General features: G+C 43.1%; 1 protein-coding gene and 1 non-coding gene across 2 annotated transcripts in view; one reads left to right on the forward strand and one right to left on the reverse strand.

The window, feature by feature from the left end:
* The window catches only part of LOC126263233 (pikachurin-like), a 1,086,760-nt gene that overhangs the window by 615,911 nt on the left and 451,866 nt on the right, over nucleotides 1–18,983 (reverse strand). The gene's annotated exons all lie outside the window — the stretch shown is intronic.
* Trnas-gga (transfer RNA serine (anticodon GGA)) lies at nucleotides 18,531–18,614 on the forward strand. The gene is given in 2 exon segments: nucleotides 18,531–18,570; nucleotides 18,580–18,614. It is a non-coding gene; the product is annotated as a tRNA-Ser (tRNA).

Below are 18,983 nucleotides of genomic sequence, written 5' to 3' on the forward strand. Positions count from 1 at the left end.
AGATGTTTGCTAACATGCTAGACACAATTTTTGAAAAACAAGGCGTAGGGTAATTCTCGATGCCGGTAAGGACACAAATCACATGCAAGACTATGTAGCGAACAAAATACACAACGAATAACGGGTTACACCTAGGACTGCTCCCGACTTCTCAATGATGTTATTAACTTCATTATGACGTTTTCATTAATATATGTTTCCTGTGCATGTCTTGTTATCCGTTTGTATGCTCCAAATGACTGAGTTTGTACGGTTATGAATCACATGACAGAACTGCCATTCTAGTTAAGACAGTCAATTATATATATATGTTTACGTTTTGGTTCTACGTCTCTGTCTGGACTGAAGAGGCTATTGTCAGTTTACTATTTTTGTTCTATTTTGTAAGCTTACAAATGGCACTATATTGAAATGTGTTCTTCAGTCTATTGTAGGATACAATTCGTGTTGAAGCAGTTCCAGCACTTCATTGTTTTGTTTTTGTGCTTATGTGCATATATGGTTGTTTTAATAAAGGAAAAAAAAACTGTGTGTTGTTGGTGTAGGGTAATAAGTAGAGTCACCGTCCCGTATGGAGTTGATTATTGGGGCGGTGGTTCGCGTCTTGCCACTTCCAAATTTTTTCCGGACATTCGCGTTTTTATTAGGTTCTGATACTTTAGTATTAGTTTAATGTAAGTATATACTACAATATTTGATGTTATGTAAATATAAGTACACTTTTTTCAGAGGGGTGACTTTGTTCGATTGGCTCAATCTACAGGACAGCTTGCGCTACTTGTATAAAGATATTTTGCTCCTTCTTCTTTTACGCTTCGTAATTCACATGTTGCAAAGATTCTCCTACTGGGTAGGAACAGTGATCAAGTAAGACTGACCTTGGGGTTTTACTAAAATGTGGGAATGATGAAGTAATGTTTATCTTATGAGGAGAAGTATTTCAAATTTGTACCGCACTGTTTGTAATGGGACTTTTATAAGCCTGTGTCCTTATTGATTGGACATGGTACTTTCTTTTCGTGGGCGAAGGAGGAAATGTGCGTTTTAAAATACCTAATATGGGAAATTTACGCGCGCCCGTTGAGTCAACAGTGTGATTTACGAACTAGAAACATCCCTCAACTGCCGCTGGAGTGCTTTGGGATCGCGTATACCACGTTGGGGCCCACGTACCGTATGCACAATACGCATCGTTCCTGAGCGTTCAGCAGCACGTTGAACTTGGCACGCTCAACGTTAACGTTCGACAGCACGGCCCGTGTGCCGACGGCTTATCGGACCGCGGCCGATTTAAAGGCTACCACCTAGCAAGTGTGGTGTCTGGCGGTGACACCACAAATTCCGTGTTTTCTCAACAGAAATTCGCCGAGCTCTAAATACCCGTCGTTGATGAGGTTAATCCAACATATTTCGCGTTACTGTTCTGAGACGGAGTTTTTGGTCCTCAGCTTCACGAGCAGATGTCTCTCAGTCGGAAGTGTTTTTCGCCGGCACGCTGCAGCATCTGCCGACGCAGCGGGAGAGACGGCAGGTAGCCGGGACTGTCCCCCTGGCCGTAGGCCGCTGCCACGTGGTGCAGGGGACCAGCAGGTAGGCCAGTGGCAGCGGCGTTGTACGCACGCGGCGGAGCGCAGCGCCTCGCGTAGCGGAGTGGTGGGGTGTGTCCGGACAAGTGCCTCATTAGCGCTGCCGAGGGGGGCGCCGCTTCACCTCAGCATCTCAGCCCGCCTCAGCTCACGTCACGCCGACAGCCAGCCCAGCGGCACACGGCCAAGACCGCCGCGTTACCGCCGTGTGCCAGCGTTCTAAGCCGACTTGACCCCTCTGGTATGGGGCCAATAGAACTGGAATGTAGAGATGGGTAGTTCGCGAACGAACGGGTGCAAAGGAACGGCTCACCAAGATGAACGAAAGGACCGAGGAAAGAATTTCAAGGAACGATCGGTTCATAGTTCACTTCGGTCGCGGCTGCCTACTTATAGTTCCCGGGAACGAGGAACGATCGGTTCATAGTTCACTACGGTCGCGGCGGTCACTTCGGCAGTTCTCGTTCCAGCCTCCGTCGCGTGCTCGTCTCAGTCTCGGTCTCCCTCGGCCGCACTCGTCATTCTTCGCATAACCACCTGTCTCAGTTCCACTGCCGACTGCTCCTAGTTAGTTAAGTATCCAGTTCGTTTCGTTCACTGCGCTCGCCCATTTTACATGTGGTTCAAATGGTTCAAATGGCTCTGAGAACTATGGGACTTAACATCTGTGGTCATCAGTCCCCTAGAACTTAGAACTACTTAAACCTAACTAACCTAAGGACATCATACACATCCATGCCAGAGGCAGGATTCGAACCTGCGACCGTAGCAGTTTTTACATGTGTTCCAAACTGTTCTTCCACTTGGGTCTGGCTATTCAGCGTCCACGACCGGTAATCAAAAAGTATTTTTTTATAGTTACGTAAATTACATAAAAATCACGTTGTATGTAATAGGTACGTCTTTTCAGGTAACAAAAGGGCATATCAGCTCACTTCATTATATCGATGAACAGCACAAGACATATTTATAACAAGGCAACTTTTTTTTTATTCATATATGTTTTGGTTTCATCGACTTGATTTAGCAACTAACTTTCAATAATTTGCTTAATTTCTAGTGTACGAAAATTCATATAAAACGATTTTCGTGTATGTCTCATATACAAAACATTACATTTAGGAAGGCTCTAATTATTTTTAAGTTTGGTTATTTCTAATTTGCATTACCTGCTAGTATGGTTTCTTTAAAAAAAAAACTGTGGGTTGTGGGTCATTTTGGCTCAGTAGCAAAAGCGGTGCTTCTCCATTTGAAAAGACATAGATTGCCATAAAATCGTATTTACTTATTATCTCAAAACATTTGTTCAGAAGGAGCTTTGAAAACAAAAACCTTATTACTGCGAACTTAATTATTATTATTATTGCTGCATTAACTTTAATAATGCAACATAAAAACCTAATTTTTACTAAGCGAGTGACGCAAGTATGATGAGAAAACCACATTTTATTTTATGCTTCCATAAAGTCCACTTCGCCTACGAACTCAGAGGCAACGTGAAGAATATATAGGGTGTAAACGATTATTGTTTACAACGTAGCATAGCTATGTAGTGGAAGTCGAAACGAAGAATTTTATAGAAGACACTTGAGGTCTATTAAGTTGGGAAACAGCCACCAACAGGTTTACAAGACTACATGTACTATAGCCCATGCGCGTCGCGTGAGATTTTCATGTTCTCTTCTCCAGCTCTCTACACATCGTCATCGATTGTTTCGCCACTGTTGCTTGCATTAGCTTGTTATTTCTTCACTGCCTAATTATTACATGTTTGTCTGTTTGTTATATCTGCTCGTAACGGGCAACACAACGTCAGTCTGTTCTCGGGACCAGTTTTCCGAGCGTCACCCTGTATTATTTCCATGCGATCAGCCATACAAGACTACGGTTGCCTAAACGACAGGTTCTGCAGAATCACAGAAATTACTTCTAAAAGTGTGTAAGAATTCTGTAATGAATAAAAACTCTATACTTCATGGGGGACAGGGGGGAGGCAAGTGCCCCCTCTTGGGGCCCTCCATCCTTCAGTTACCTACACTACTAGTTTTCAGTTTTTCACAAGAACCATATACCAAGCACAAATGAACGGTGAACGAGTAAAAATGAACGGTTCCCAAAAAAGAACCATCAGCAGTGAACTAGTTCCCAAGGATGAACGAGTTTGCCCATCTCTACTGGAATGGCTTCCTTTTTCCTACTCCTATCCCTGTCCGTATCGCTCAAGCTGGTACACTCCCCGATATGCTATTCCAGGTATTTCTTCCAATTTCGCCTATTTTTGCGAACCTCCGCTGTAGTCCGTACGGTGAAAGAAGTCTTCTGAGAGGTCCGGTGTCCGGTGTACAATGAGCATCGGGGCAGTTCAGCGTAGGAGAGGCAAGGTGCCAACGCGACGTGGGGCAGCTCAGCGAAGGCCTGGGACGTGCACAGGTTCCGTGATACTGAAAGTCGGGAGTCCTATCTTCTTATCTCGTGTTTTCTACTGAAAATCTCGTGCTTGTACTCTTTTTAACTTTACTATTACAGATATCGCATAAACTCTATTTTTTAAAAAATTGGTCCTGTGCGCAACAAATAAATTACTTATACTTGAAAGGACAGACAGCATTGGTCGTATATTTTTGTTTATTATCGCAAAATCGATTTTCGGTCACTTAGTGACCATCTTCAGTGCTGTAATATATAACTTAAATTAGTAAGCACTGGTGTCAATAAGCTTACGGCGATCACATAGACTATGTGATCGCCGTAAGCTCATTGACACCAGTGCTTACTAATTTAAGTTATATATTACAGCACTGAAGATGGTCACTAAGTGACCGAAAATCGATTTTGCGATAATAAACAAAAATATACGACAAATGCTGTCTCTCCTTTCAAGTATACCCATTATCTGGTCGTAGTGCACAGGACACTATGGAGTCGCCAATCAATAAATAAATTACTTGCTATTTCTGCCGCCACTGCTTGATCTACTGCATTCCATTATTTAGCAAAAACATAAAAAAACCTATTATTCATGCTGAGTGCAATACATGTTCTGTATGGCGGCTCCTGCTGTTGCTGCGGCTGCTGCTGCTTATTACAACTACATATAATTCAAGAGAAAGGGTTTGGTCAAATCTAAACTCAATAAAATGATAACCCAAACAAGTAATTCCTTTTTTCAGAAACTATATTCTGAAGGGAATTCTTTCTCAATCAGTTAACAAAATGCTAGAAGCTCTTTGACCAATCGCTTCGTATGTAAATCTGCCTCCAGTAGCATTAAAGCAATATTACAAATTAATCAAAATCTTGAGACAGACTGAAATACTTCTCAATTAAATACATAGTGAAACAATTCCCTGACAATTACAAAAGAAATCAATGACAAAAATCAATACTTAATCTATTTGCCTAACAATGGTTTCCCTTAAGAATTCAACTCCTATCATTATCAAAATTACCGTCTGCTGCTACGTACATACACAAACCCTTTTCTTTAAATTAATAAGCGCGAAGAAAATTATAAAAAATATCAACTCAATACCAATTCCTGTGTCGCTGCTGGCGGACACGGCAGTACGGCAGCTCGGCGACGACCCTCGCCCAACACAAGTGCGCACCGCAGCAGGCGGGCTCCTACACTGGCTTCCAAACTGCCACTCTTTAATCCGTGCCCAGCGACGCGCGACAACAATATCTTAGATTCCAGAGCTTGTGTATGCACGCTGTAGCCAACCTTTAAATCCTAAGAGAGTACTGCCAACTCTCAATACACTTAGGTGGTCTAAGTTGTGGGATGGCTCCGATTATCATGCTGGGCCTCTTTTTACCAGTGGAGTCCAGCAACTCGACATAGCATGGACTCAACAAGTAGTTGGAAGGCCCTGCAGAACTATTGAACCCTGCTGCCTCTATAACCGTCCATATTTGAGCAATTGTAGCCGGTCCAGGATTTTGTATACGAGCTGACCTCTCGAGTATGCTGATAAAATAGCTCCATATTTAGCAATTATATACAACCACTCGCTCACAGAAAGATCCGTACCTAAAGACTGGAAAGTTGCTCAAGTCACACCAATAGCCAAAAAGGGAAGTAAGAGTAATCCGCTGAATTACAGGCCTATATCACTAACGTCGATATGCAGTAGGGTTTTGGAACATACACTGTATTCGAACATTATGAAATACCTCAAAGAAAACGAGTTATTGACACATAGTCAGCAGGGTTTCAGAAAATATCGTTCTTGTGAAACACAACTAGCTCTTTATACTCGTGAAGTACTAAGCGCTATCGACAGGGGATGTCAAATTGATTCCATATTTTTAGATTTCGAGAAAGCTTTCGACACCGTCCTTCAAAAGCGTCTTCTAACCAAACTGCGTGCCTACGGAGTATCGCCTCACTTGTGCGGCTGGATTCGCGATTTCCTGTCAGAAAGGTTACAGTTTGTAGTAACAGTCGGAACGTTATCGAGTAAAACAGAAATAATATCCGGCGTTCCACAAGGAAGTGTTATAGGCCCTCTATTGTTCCTGATCTATATTAACGACATAGGAGACAATCTGAGCAGCTGTCTTGTAAAGTCATCAGATGATCAAAACGACTTCCAAATGATTTAGATAATATGTCTGTATGGAGCAAAAAGTGGCAATTGATCCTGAATAAGGAAAAGTGTGAAGTTATTCATTTGAGTACTAAAAGAAACTAGCTAAATTTCGATTACGGGATAAGTCACACAAATCTGAATTCTGTAAATTCAACTAAATACTTAGGGATTACAATTACAAAAAACCTAAATTGTAACCATCACATAGATAGTATTGTGGGTAGAGCAAACCAAAGACTGCGATTCATTGGCAGAACACTTAGGAGGTGCAACAGGTCTACTAAAGAGACTGCTTACACCACCCTTGTCCGCCCTATTCGGGAGTATTGCTGTGCGGCGTGGGATCCGCATCAGGTGGGACTGACGGATGACATCGAAAAAGTACAAAGAAGGACAGCACGTTTTGTGTTATCGCGAAATAGATGAGATAGTGTAATAGACCCCCCCATGAACCATGGACCTTGCCGTTGGTGGGGAGGCTTGCGTGCCTCAGCGATACAGATGGCCGTACCGTAGGTGCAACCACAACGGAGGGGTATCTGTTGAGAGGCCAGACAAACATGTGGTTCCTGAAGAGGGGCAGCAGCCTTTTCAGTAGTTGCAGGGGCAACAGTCTGGATGATTGACTGATCTGGCCCTGTAACATTAACCAAAACGGCCTTGCTGTGCTGGTACTGCGAACGGCTGAAAGCAAGGGGAAACTACAGCCGTAATTTTTCCCGAGGACATGCAGCTCTACTGTATGATTAAATGATGATGGCGTCCTCTTGGGTAAAATATTCCGGAGGTAAAATAGTCCCCCATTCGGGTCTCCGGGCGGGGACTACTCAAGAGGACGTCGTTATCAGGAGAAAGAAAACTGGCGTTCTACGGATCGGAGCGTGGAATGTCAGATCACTTAATCGGGCAGGTAGGTTAGAAAATTTGAAAAGGGAAATGGATAGGTTAAAGTTAGATATAGTGGGAATTAGTGAAGTACGGTGGCAGGAGGAACAAGACTTTTGGTCAGGTGATTACAGAGTTATAAATACAAAATCAAATAGGGGTAATGCAGGAGTAGGTCTAATAATGAATAAAAAAAATAGGAGTGCGGGTTAGCTACTACAAACAGCATAGTGAACGCATTATTGTGGCCAAGATAGACACAAAGCCCATGCCTACTACAGTAGTACAAGTTTATATGCCAACTAGCTCCGCAGATGATGAAGAAATAGATGAAATGTATGACGAGATAAAAGAAATTATTCAGGTAGTGAAGGGAGACGAAAATTTAATAGTCATGGGTGACTGGAATTCGTCAGTAGGAAAAGGGAGAGAAGGAAACATAGTAGGTGAATATGGATTGGGGGGAAGGAATGAAAGAGGAAGCCGCCTTGTAGAATTTTGCACAGAGCATAACTTAATCATAGCTAACACTTGGTTCAAGAATCATGAAAGGAGGCTGTATACATGGAAGAAGCCAGGAGATACTGACAGGTTTCAGATAGATTATATAATGGTAAGACAGAGATTTAGGAACCAGGTTTTAAATTGTAAGACATTTCCTGGGGCAGATGTGGATTCTGACCACAATCTATTGGTTATGAACTGCAGATTGAAACTGAAGAAACTGCAAAAAGGTGGGAATTTAAGGAGATGGGACCTGGATAAACTGAAAGAGTCAGAGGTTGTACAGAGTTTCAGGGAGAGCATAAGGGAACAATTGACAGGAATGGGGGAAAGAAATACAGTAGAAGAAGAATGGGTAGCTCTGAGGGATGAAGTGGTGAAGGCAGCAGAGGATCAAGTAGGTAAAAAGACGAGGGCTAACAGAAATCCTTGGGTAACAGAAGAAATATTGAATTTAATTGATGAAAGGAGAAAATATAAAAATGCAGTAAATGAAGCAGGCAAAAAGGAATACAAACGTCTCAAAAATGAAATCGACAGGAAGTGCAAAATGGCTAAGCAGGGATGGCTAGAGGACAAATGTAAGGATGTAGAGGCTTGTCTCACTAGGGGTAAGATAGATACTGCCTATAGGAAAATTAAAGAGACCTTTGGAGAGAAGAGAACCACTTGTATGAATATCAAGAGCTCAGATGGAAACCCAGTTCTAAGCAAAGAAGGGAAGGCAGAAAGGTGGAAGGAGTATATAGAGGGTTTATACAAGGGAGATGTACTTGAGGACAATATTATGGAAATGGAAGAGGATGTAGATGAAGACGAAATGGGAGATAAGATACTGCGTGAAGAGTTTGACAGAGCACTGAAAGACCTGAGTCGAAACAAGGCCCCGGGAGTAGACAACATTCCACTAGAACTACTGATGGCCTCGGGAGAGCCAGTCATGACAAAACTCTACCATCTGGTGAGCACGATGTATGAGACAGGCGAAATACCCTCAGACTTCAAGAAGAATATAATAATTCCAATCCCAAAGAAAGCAGGTGTTGACAGATGTGAAAATTACCGAACTATCAGTTTAATAAGTCACAGCTGCAAAATACTAACGCGAATTCTTTACAGACGAATGGAAAAACTGGTAGAAGCCGACCTCGGGGAAGATCAGTTTGGATTCCGTAGAAATGTTGGAACACGTGAGGCAATACTGACCTTACGACTTATCTTGGAAGAAAGATTAAGAAAAGGCAAACCTACGTTTCTAGCATTTGTAGACTTAGAGAAAGCTTTTGACAATGTTGACTGGAATACTCTCTTTCAAATTCTGAAGGTGGCAGGGGTAAAATACAGGGAGCGAAAGGCTATTTACAATTTGTACAGAAAGCAGATGGCAGTTATAAGAGTCGAGGGGCATGAAAGGGAAGCAGTGGTTGGGAAAGGAGTGAGACAGGGTTGTAGCCTCTCCCCGATGTTATTCAATCTGTATATTGAGCAAGCAGTAAAGGAAACAAAAGAAAAATTCGGAGTAGGTATTAAAATCCATGGAGAAGAAGTAAAAACTTTGAGGTTCGCCGATGACATTGTAATTCTGTCAGAGACAGCAAAGGACTTGGAAGAGCAGTTGAACAGAATGGACAGTGTCTTGAAAGGAGGATATAAGATGAACATCAACAAAAGCAAAACGAGGATAATGGAATGTAGTCAAATTAAGTCGGGTGATGCTGAGGGAATTAGATTAGGAAATGAGACACTTAAAGTAGTAAAGGAGTTTTGCTATTTAGGGAGTAAAATAACCGATGATGGTCGAAGTAGAGAGGATATAAAATGTAGACTGGCAATGGCAAGGAAAGCGTTTCTCAAGAAGAGAAATTTGTTAACATCGAGTATAGATTTAGGTGTCAGGAAGTCGTTTCTGAAAGTATTTGTATGGAGTGTAGCCACGTATGGAAGTGAAACATGGACGATAACCAGTTTGGACAAGAAGAGAATAGAAGCTTTCGAAATGTGGTGCTACAGAAGAATGCTGAAGATAAGGTGGGTAGATCACGTAACTAATGAGGAGGTATTGAATAGGATTGGGGAGAAGAGAAGTTTGTGGCACAACTTGACTAGAAGAAGGGATCGGTTGGTAGGACATGTTTTGAGGCATCAAGGGATCACAAATTTAGCATTGGAGGGCAGCGTGGAGGGTAAAAATCGTAGAGGGAGACCAAGAGATCAATACACTAAGCAGATTCAGAAGGATGTGGGTTGCAGTAGGTACTGGGAGATGAAGAAGCTTGCACAGGACAGAGTAGCATGGAGAGCTGCATCAAACCAGTCTCAGGACTGAAGACCACAACAACAGTGTAATAGACATGATACGTGTATTGGAGTGGCAATCATTAAAACAAAGGCGTTTTTTGTTGCGACGGGATCTTCTCATGAAATTTCAATCACCAGTTTTCTCCTCCGATTGCGAAAACATTCTGTTGGCACCCACGTACATAGGGAGAAATGATCATCACGATAAAATAACAAAAATCAGGGCTCGCACAGAAAAATTTAAGTTCTCGTTTTTCCCGCGTGCCGTACGAGAGTGGGGCGATAGAGAGACAACTTGAAGGTGGTTCATTGAACCCTCTGCCAGGCTGTTTATTGTGAATAGCAGAGTTATCACGTAGATGTAGATGTACATGTCGCATAACGTTCGATGGGATTCGTGTAGGGCGATATGGATGGCCAAATCTTTCACTCGAATTGTCCAGAACTTTCTTCAAACCAATGGCGAACCATTGTGGCATGATGACATCCGTAAAAATTTCATCGTTGTTTGGGAACATGAAGTCCGTGAATGGCTGTAGACGGTCTCCGAGTAGCCGAACATTACCATTTCCAGTCAATGATCGGTTTAGTTGGCCAGAAGACTCAGTCCAGTCCATATAAATACAGCCCACACCATGATGGAGCCACCAGCTTGCAAAATGCCTTCTTCACCACTTAGGTCCATGGCTCTGTCGACCGAGCAAGGTGGTGCAGCGGTTAGCACACTGAACTCGCATTTGGGAGGACGACGGGTCAATCGCGCCTCCGGACATCCTGATTTGGGTTTTTCGTGATTTCCTAAATCACTCAGGCAAATGCCAGGATGGTTCCTTTGACAGGGCTCGGCCGACTTCCTTCCCCATCCTTCCTTAATCCGATGAGACCGATGACCTTGCTGGTTGGTCTCTTCCCAAAGAAACCCAATCCCTACGGCTCCATCGGGGTTGCACCATTAACTCTTACCAACTGAAATCGGGGCTCATAAGACAGCCACAATTTTCCAGTCCTCTAGGATCCAACCGATATGGTCACGAGGACAGGACATGTGATGTCCAGCTCTTAGCGAAGGCACTCGCGTCGAGCGTCTGCTGCCGGAGCCCATTAACGGCAAATTTCGTCGCACTGTCCTAAAGTATGCTTTCATCGTACGTCCCACTTTGATTTCTACCGTTATTTCGCGCAGTGTTGCTTTTCTGTTAGCACTGACAACTCTACCCAACGCTGGTGCTCTTGCTAAGTGAAGACCGTTGGCCACTATGTTGTTCGTACTGACAGGTAATGAGTGAAATTATGTATGGTCGGCACACTGTTGACACTGTGAATCCCGGAAAATAGAATTCCTTATCATCAACGAAATGGAATGTTCCATGCAATTACACTGAAGAGCCAAAGAAACTGGTACACCTGCCTAATATCCGGTAGGGCCCCCAACGCACGCAGAAGTGCCGGAACACGACAGTGGCGTGGACTTTACTAATCTCTCAAGTAGTGTTGGAGGGAATTGACAGCATGAATCCTGCGGAGCTGTCTATAAATCCGTAAGATTACGAGGGGCTGGAGACCTGAACAGCACATTGCAAGGCATCGCAGATATGCTCAATAATTTTCATGTCTGGAGTATCTGGTGGCCTGCGGAAGTGTTTAAACTCAGAAGAGTGTTCCTGGAGCCACTTTTTAGCAATTCTGGAAGTGTGGAGTGTCGTATTTTCCTGCTGGAATTGCCCAAGTCTGTCGGAATGCACAATGGATATGAATGGATGGAGGTGATCAGACAGGATGATGGATGCTTACGTACATGTCACCTATCACAGTCGTATCTAGATGTATCGGGGATCCCATATCGCTCCAACTGCACACGCCTCCACCATTACAGAGCCTCCACCAGTTTGAACAGTCCCCTGCTGACATGCAGGGTCCATGGATTTATGAGGTTGGCTCCATACCCATACATGTGTATCCGCCTGATACAATTTGAAATGAGATTCGTCCAACCAGGCAACGTGTTTCCAGTCATCAACAGTCCAATGATGGTGTTGACAGATACGGGCAAGACGTAAAAATTCGTGTCGTGCAGTCATCAAGGGTACATGAGTGGGCCTTCGGCTCCGAAATCTCATATCGATGATTTTCCGTTGAATGGTTCGCATGCCCTCACATGTTGATGGACCACCATTGAAATCTGCCGCAATTTTTGAAAGGGTTGCGTTTCTGTCAGGTTGAACGATTCTCTTCAGTCGTCGTTGGTCCCGTTATGGCAAGATCTTTTTCCGGCTGCAGCAATGTCGGAGACTTCATGTTTTAGCGGATTCCTGATGTTCACGGTACACTCTCGAAATTTTCATACGGGAAAATCCCCGGTTCATCGCTACCTCGGACATGTTGTGTCCCATCGCTCGTGCACCGACTATAACAGCACGTTGAAACTCAATTAAATATTGATAACCTGCCATTATAGCAGCAGTAACCGATCTAACAACTGAGCCAGTCACTTGTTGTCCTATATAGGTGTTCGCCGACCACAGCGCCGTATAGTGCCTGTTACATATCTCTGTATTTGAATACGCATGCCTATACCGGTTTCTCTCGCGTTTCAGTGTGACTACAAGTATCATCCTGCGTTCAATGTCTGTTATTCGCGTCGTGCGTCCATAACCACGTCGGAAACCTTTTCACATGAATCACGTTAGTACAAATGACAGCTCCACAAATGCACTGCCCTTTTATGCCTTGTGTGCGCGATACTACCACTATGTGTAAATGTGTGTATCGCTCTACCATGACTTTTTGTCATCTCGGTGTCCGGTGATGATTTGAAACGTTATGGCCACTGCTCACTGCCAACTGGATGCTGCCTGGCCGTTTTGTGGGTGCATGACGTGGTAAGTATTGTCACAGGATAAGAATCGTGCAACAGTCATTGAAGAAGCATATTAGTGAAATCGTGTAGCAATTTTGGCAAACAAATTAACCTGATCCGTACCCGATGAAACATGTCCGGGACGCTATTGATTGCTTGTTCAAATGCCTCTAAGCACTATGGGACTCAACATCTGAGGTCATCAGTCCCCTAGACCTAGAACTACTTAAACCTAACTAATCTAACGACATCACAAACATCTATGCCCGAGGCAGGATTCGAACCTGCGACCGTAGCAGCAGCGCGGTTCCGGTCTGAAGTGCCTAGAACCGCTCGGCCACAACGTCCGGCCTTGAGTGCCGGCTTCGTGCCGACAAACCACCGCGTGGCCTTTGCGTAGACATACATCTCTGTAAGCTTTCCAACCAGTTGCCGAGTCGCTTCTGTATTGCGCTCCAAAGGCGGACCAACACGCTGTTATTCAAGTGATATTGTTTCTCTTATCACTGAAGACGACGCAGTTACCGCCAGTAAGCATGCTCCCCAGATGGGAGTAGCCACCTTCTGGTGGTGGTGAGTCTACTCTCTAGTTGTTGTATTAGATGGAGCATATGTGACGTAATTAAATATGCTAAATCTGGTTCTTACTTTTATACTTATAGAAATCTTTTTCACCTATACTCATGGCAACATTTCCTCCAGACACGAGTTTACTACAACTGATGTATGCTCAATCGAAAGATTACGTGGTTAAACGAATTCTCAAATAGTTTATGGTCACGGTAGAGCTTAATTACCTGTACCTAATCAAATAAATCGTTACCGGCAAACAACTCCCCGCTTTCTAGTCTCATTTCTTGAAAGTATAATCAATTTGCAACAACAGGAAAATTATTGATCAGTATGGAAGCTAAGTGTCCACCTACATATTTATTCGATCCTGCGATTTTGGTTTTTGGTCTAGTACCCATAGAGCAGTCAGGAACCACATCGAAAGTAAAACAGAGACGACACACGATGCGGTAAAGGCTGCGTCTGTGTATCACAATTATTTGTCTGTAAATCCGCTGTTACTAGAGGGGGAGTGTTGAGAGGCACCCACATGCCTTGCTCATCTAGTACTCACACTTAAGTTACAAGTTATCCTCCTATATGATTAATACGCAACGGAAACACGCATCTGACTATCAGTAATTTACAGAACTCTGACTGTACACTACGCACTGGCAATACCACATTTTCTTTTTGTCTTTTATTTAACGGCATTTGTCAACATGTGGCCACCGCACTGAATATGAATGGCGCACACATTATAAATTCGGGACATTATGACAACATACAATTCGAAGGAAAATTCCACCAATCTTTTCCTTTTCACTATCTAATTTATTCCGATAAATTCTCTAACCTAAACACACAAATTCTATAACCTACAACAATAACACATTAGAAATTCCGCCCAGTGGGCATGGCTTTACATTGGTGAATCTCTATATTATGGTCTCGTAATTATTTAACGCTACAGTGCACTTTCTGGATAGGATGGTGGATCTTTTTATTATTTGGGCCGGCCGCGGTGGTCTCGCGGTTCTAGGCGCGCAGTCCGGAACCGTGCGACTGCTACGGTCGCAGGTTCGAATCCTGCCTTGGGCATGGATGTGTGTGATGTCCTTAGGTTAGTTAGGTTTAAGTAATTCTAAGTTCTAGGGGACTAATGACCACAGCAGTTGAGTCCCATAGTGCTCAGAGCCATTTTTATTATTTCTCACACTTCGACTCTCACAATCATCATCACGAAACTATCCTCCAGACCGAGCAGTACAGAAGGAACAAGCATAACCCACTAATCTTTTGCAACTACCTTGCTACTCTCCCATGCAAACCACACAAACCCAAATTACTTGACATACACCACACTACAATATGAAATACTACACAGAGAATAGTCACAACATTACCACTTTCAGCTTTCCCACTTCAATTAATATTTATCCCAGTTTCACACGACACGGCCCACTTCGTAATTCTACTTTCCTACTATGAACTCTGGAGATATATGCACGTCTTCCTGTGCAATGCAAGCCAAGTGGCGTTGCTGGATAGACGGCCGACTCACCTTGCTTCTCTCTCAGAGTTTGAATCTAGCGTCACACGGAATCATATCACGCAAAGTAATATTAAGAACGTATTCATCACACACGCGAGTCCTCAACTGATACCATGGACGAGTACTTCTCTTTATCCTTTGTCTCATACACAGTTTGAGACTCACACAGTACTCACCACGTGGAAGTACTCTTCTCTAATTTCAAGTCCTGCACACGCCATTTCTTAAATATTTCAACTTATGGTACGCACGCTATTTCTTAAATATTTCAACTTATTGTACACACGCTAGTAATTCAGCTTAACTTAAGCACACGGAAGTATTTCAACTTATTGCTACACGTAGTTTCATTGTGACCGTTGGTCACTTCCGAAGATTACTACAATCCGATTAATATTACCTGCCTGACATTTAATTCTCCCCACAAAAGTTCCTGAAATAGAGAAATTATTATTGCAAACTACTCTTAAATATTTCACATGCATACCATGTCTCCACTCATTTGTCTTTACGGAGCACAACTAAAACAGGTCTTAACAGCACAAGATCCAGCGGCAGAGTGCTGAATCATGGCCGTTCTCGAGGTCCTCTCGCACCTCTGCTGAAGTGGGGGAGCACCTTGCTACCGTATTGGTCAGCCACATTTCAGGCGCTCAAAGCTCAGGTAAATTTCATCTCTTTGGTCCCACCAAAGGTGGCCAAAGGATCGTCTCAAAGATGATCATATATTCACATTCACTATCTGCGGTTAGCAGACGACCATACATTCATTCATTTCACAGATCTCACCAAACTGGATGTAGGGATTTATTTTGTGGGAATACACATGTGATCAATTAAATAAATAAATTGTCATTCTTTCCCACACTGGTATCCAGCTTCGCTGTATTAATTGAAATTGAGTTATTATTAGAAGAAAATGTGTTGTTCTGACAAAAATAATGAAGTATGTTGTACCTATTTTCAATGTCGGGCGGTACTGTACCCTTTCAGTGTAACACAGAAGAGTTTCCAGAAACTCCTAAAAACTTTGGTGAAAATCACAGCTACAAACACACCTTAACAGTGATAAACTTGTTCAGAATTATTATGATAACCACATTATGGATTCTAGCTTTTGTTCATCTAGGTGAAAAGAAATTACGAATATCTCTAACGGGTCAAAAGTTATTTGCTGTTGAATCGTTAGTCACGTCATCCTGAAGGTACAATGTGGCTGTAATATTTACTTCTACTCGAAAAATTTTTAACTTATGATACCTTGGATATTCCGCTAGTAGAAAGACGTAAGAGGTAAGCGACTCTCTCTGTTGTTTCTAATACAAGTAACGCAAATAGCAAGAAATTCCTTTTCAGTCATTTTTCAGGAAATTGAGGGAGTACTGTGTGGAAATCATGTTCCTACAAAGAGCGAAACTCCAACGTCACGATATTAGCAAGTTTGGGTAATCTCAACTGAAGGTACGGGAAAACAAAAATACTTTCGTAAATCACGACCCTCTTTCGAGAGAAAAGACAATGAAAAAAAAATCCGGTTTGTGTGGGTTTGGTCAGATTTGGTCAGATTTAGTGACGATATTTATACTATGTACACGGAGACCAGCTTCACTAAAGTAATTGAAGGGAAGAGGAGGGAAGCAGTAAGTGCGATAAAGTACATCACCATAAGGAATTCAACTGACCAGTGCGAATGCAAATTACCAGATTTTTTGTACCTGTTCATGCTGCTGGAGGATAACCATGAATAAAAAAATGGCTCTGAGCACTATGGGACTTAACGTACGAGGTCATTAGTCCCCTAGAACTTAGAACTACTTAAACCTAACTAACCTAAGGACATCACACACATCCATGCCCGAGGCAGGATTCGAACCTGCGACCGTAGCGGTCGCGCGGTTCCAGACTGTAGCGCCTAGAACCGCTCGGTCACCCCGGCCGGCCAAGAGTAAAAGCGAATAAAAGGTTATTAAAGAGCATCTCTCGTATCGCCATACCGAAGCATATCCTTACTAACTTTTTTTAAGCTGTTATCGGATTGCTGCGTAAGTTCGTAGCCTTTTCTCGTAGGTTTAATAAACACAACAGATACACGTAACATGGACTTTAGTCGTCAATAACATACCCTACTTCACCCTTTACAACAGTCTGGCAACGCTTTGGTAACTTTTCGATTCCTCGACTGTAGATATTACGTGATTTCGAGGTGAATAACTTGTCGAGCCATTTTCAGACTGCATTTTTACCCGAAAAAGAAGATTCTTAATGGTTGTTCGAAAGAGAGGTGAAATTAAAATCTGAAGGCGCAAGATTAGGTGATAGTAAGTATCAGTAGCTATGGTTACACTATGCTGAAGCAATTCATAATACACTGGCGCTGTTCGACCAGATGGGTAATATTACCCTTTTTGGATGAGCACAGTTCTTTGTACGGGGAGCTGCTGCTTTGTTTGAGCTCAATCATTCCTTTCTTTTCCTTGTGTTAGCAGAAATACACTATTTCTCGTCACCAGTAACGAGCCACTTGCTGACGAGCGAGCAGAGATGCATATATGGTCATCCGTTATTTGGCTGCAATGGCTCTGAGCACTGTGGGACCTAACATCAGAGGTCATCAGTCACCTATAACTTAGAACCTAACTAACCTAAGGACATCACACACATCCATGCCCGAGGCAGGATTCGAACCTGCGAACGTAGCGGTCGCGCGGTTCCAGACTGAAGCGCCTAGAACCGCTCGGCCACACCGGCCGGCAGCCGTTATTTGTTCCGACTTTGGCTTAGAGCATGCGGTACCCACACGCCCGATTTTTGATCCTTCCTCAATGCACGCAAATGTTGCACGATGGTAGAATGAGCACGGTTGATCACATCTGCCAATTCTCGAGTACACTGGTGTAGACCGCTCTGCATTAATGAATTTCAACAATCTTCTTCAAGTCTCGAAGATCTTCTTGAACGTGGAGAGTGTCAAAACGACCCTCCGTAAAACGAGAAATGTATTGTGTTGCCAAGCTCTGTCCTGTGGCAGTATCTCCGCACATAGCGCAAATGTTTCTAGTTACCTCGTGTAACCGCTCTTTTAATTGAGAACAATATTATCAGGCTAATTGTCATATAGGAGAGAGGTGATCGATAATATCGGAAATAATTAACAACACTGAGAAAGTTTTAATTAAAACCATCGATATATAATCTCTCATCAGAATAACTCCCGAAGCAAAGTGGTGCCTCAGGGAAATGAAAGAGGGTTCAAAGCGGCTACTTTTGTTTCTAAATTCTACCATATAAACCATGCGCCGGTATTGTTAGTGGTCTTGTTTTCTGCGCTCACAGTAAGTCTACGTAGCTCCGGAGTGCGATATTCCGTGTTATATACGAGGCGTGTTTTTTTTTTTTTAAGTAAGTACCGTTTAAAAATTAAAAAAAGACATGCTAAGATATGTTAATAATTTTATTTTTACACCTTACCTGAATTTGCGCACTGGCGCCATTACAGTCTGATTCTTCCTTGTTTACGTGGTGTTCTGAGTGTTTAAGATGCCTCCGATAATCGTGAGTCCCGCCGACTGTGAAGTACGGGCTGTTATAAGATTTCTTAGTGCTAAAGGCCTACAAGCGATCGATATTCATCGTGAGATCTGTGCAGTTTATGGAGAAAACATTATGAGTGATGGAATGGCAAGAAAGTGGGTGAGCCGGCCTGGGTGGCCGAGCGGTTAAAGGCGCTACAGTCTGGAACCGCGCGACCGCTGCGGTCGCAGGTTCGAATCCTGCCTCGGGCATGGATGTGTGTGATGTCCTTAGGATAGTTAGGTTTAAGTAGTTCTAAGTTCTAGGGGACTCATGACCATAGAAGTTAAGTCCCATAGTGCTCAGAGCCATTTGAACCATTTTGAAAGTGGGTGAGAGCATTTAAAGCTGGCCGCACAAATGTGCATGATGAACAACGGAGTGGGCGTGCTTCGGTCGTTAATGAAAGTTTGGAGCATGAAGTGGACAATAAAGTGAGAGAAAACAGACGCTTTACGTTTTCCTCCTTGCGGGATGGATTATTTTCTTAATGTTTCTCGTAGTGTTTAGTATGGCATTGTGACTGAGCACTTGAATTACCGAAAATTGTGCGCACATTGGGTACCGAAAATGTTGACGGA

Source organism: Schistocerca nitens, chromosome 6 (assembly GCF_023898315.1).
Source record: "Schistocerca nitens isolate TAMUIC-IGC-003100 chromosome 6, iqSchNite1.1, whole genome shotgun sequence".
Taxonomy (NCBI): domain Eukaryota; kingdom Metazoa; phylum Arthropoda; class Insecta; order Orthoptera; family Acrididae; genus Schistocerca; species Schistocerca nitens.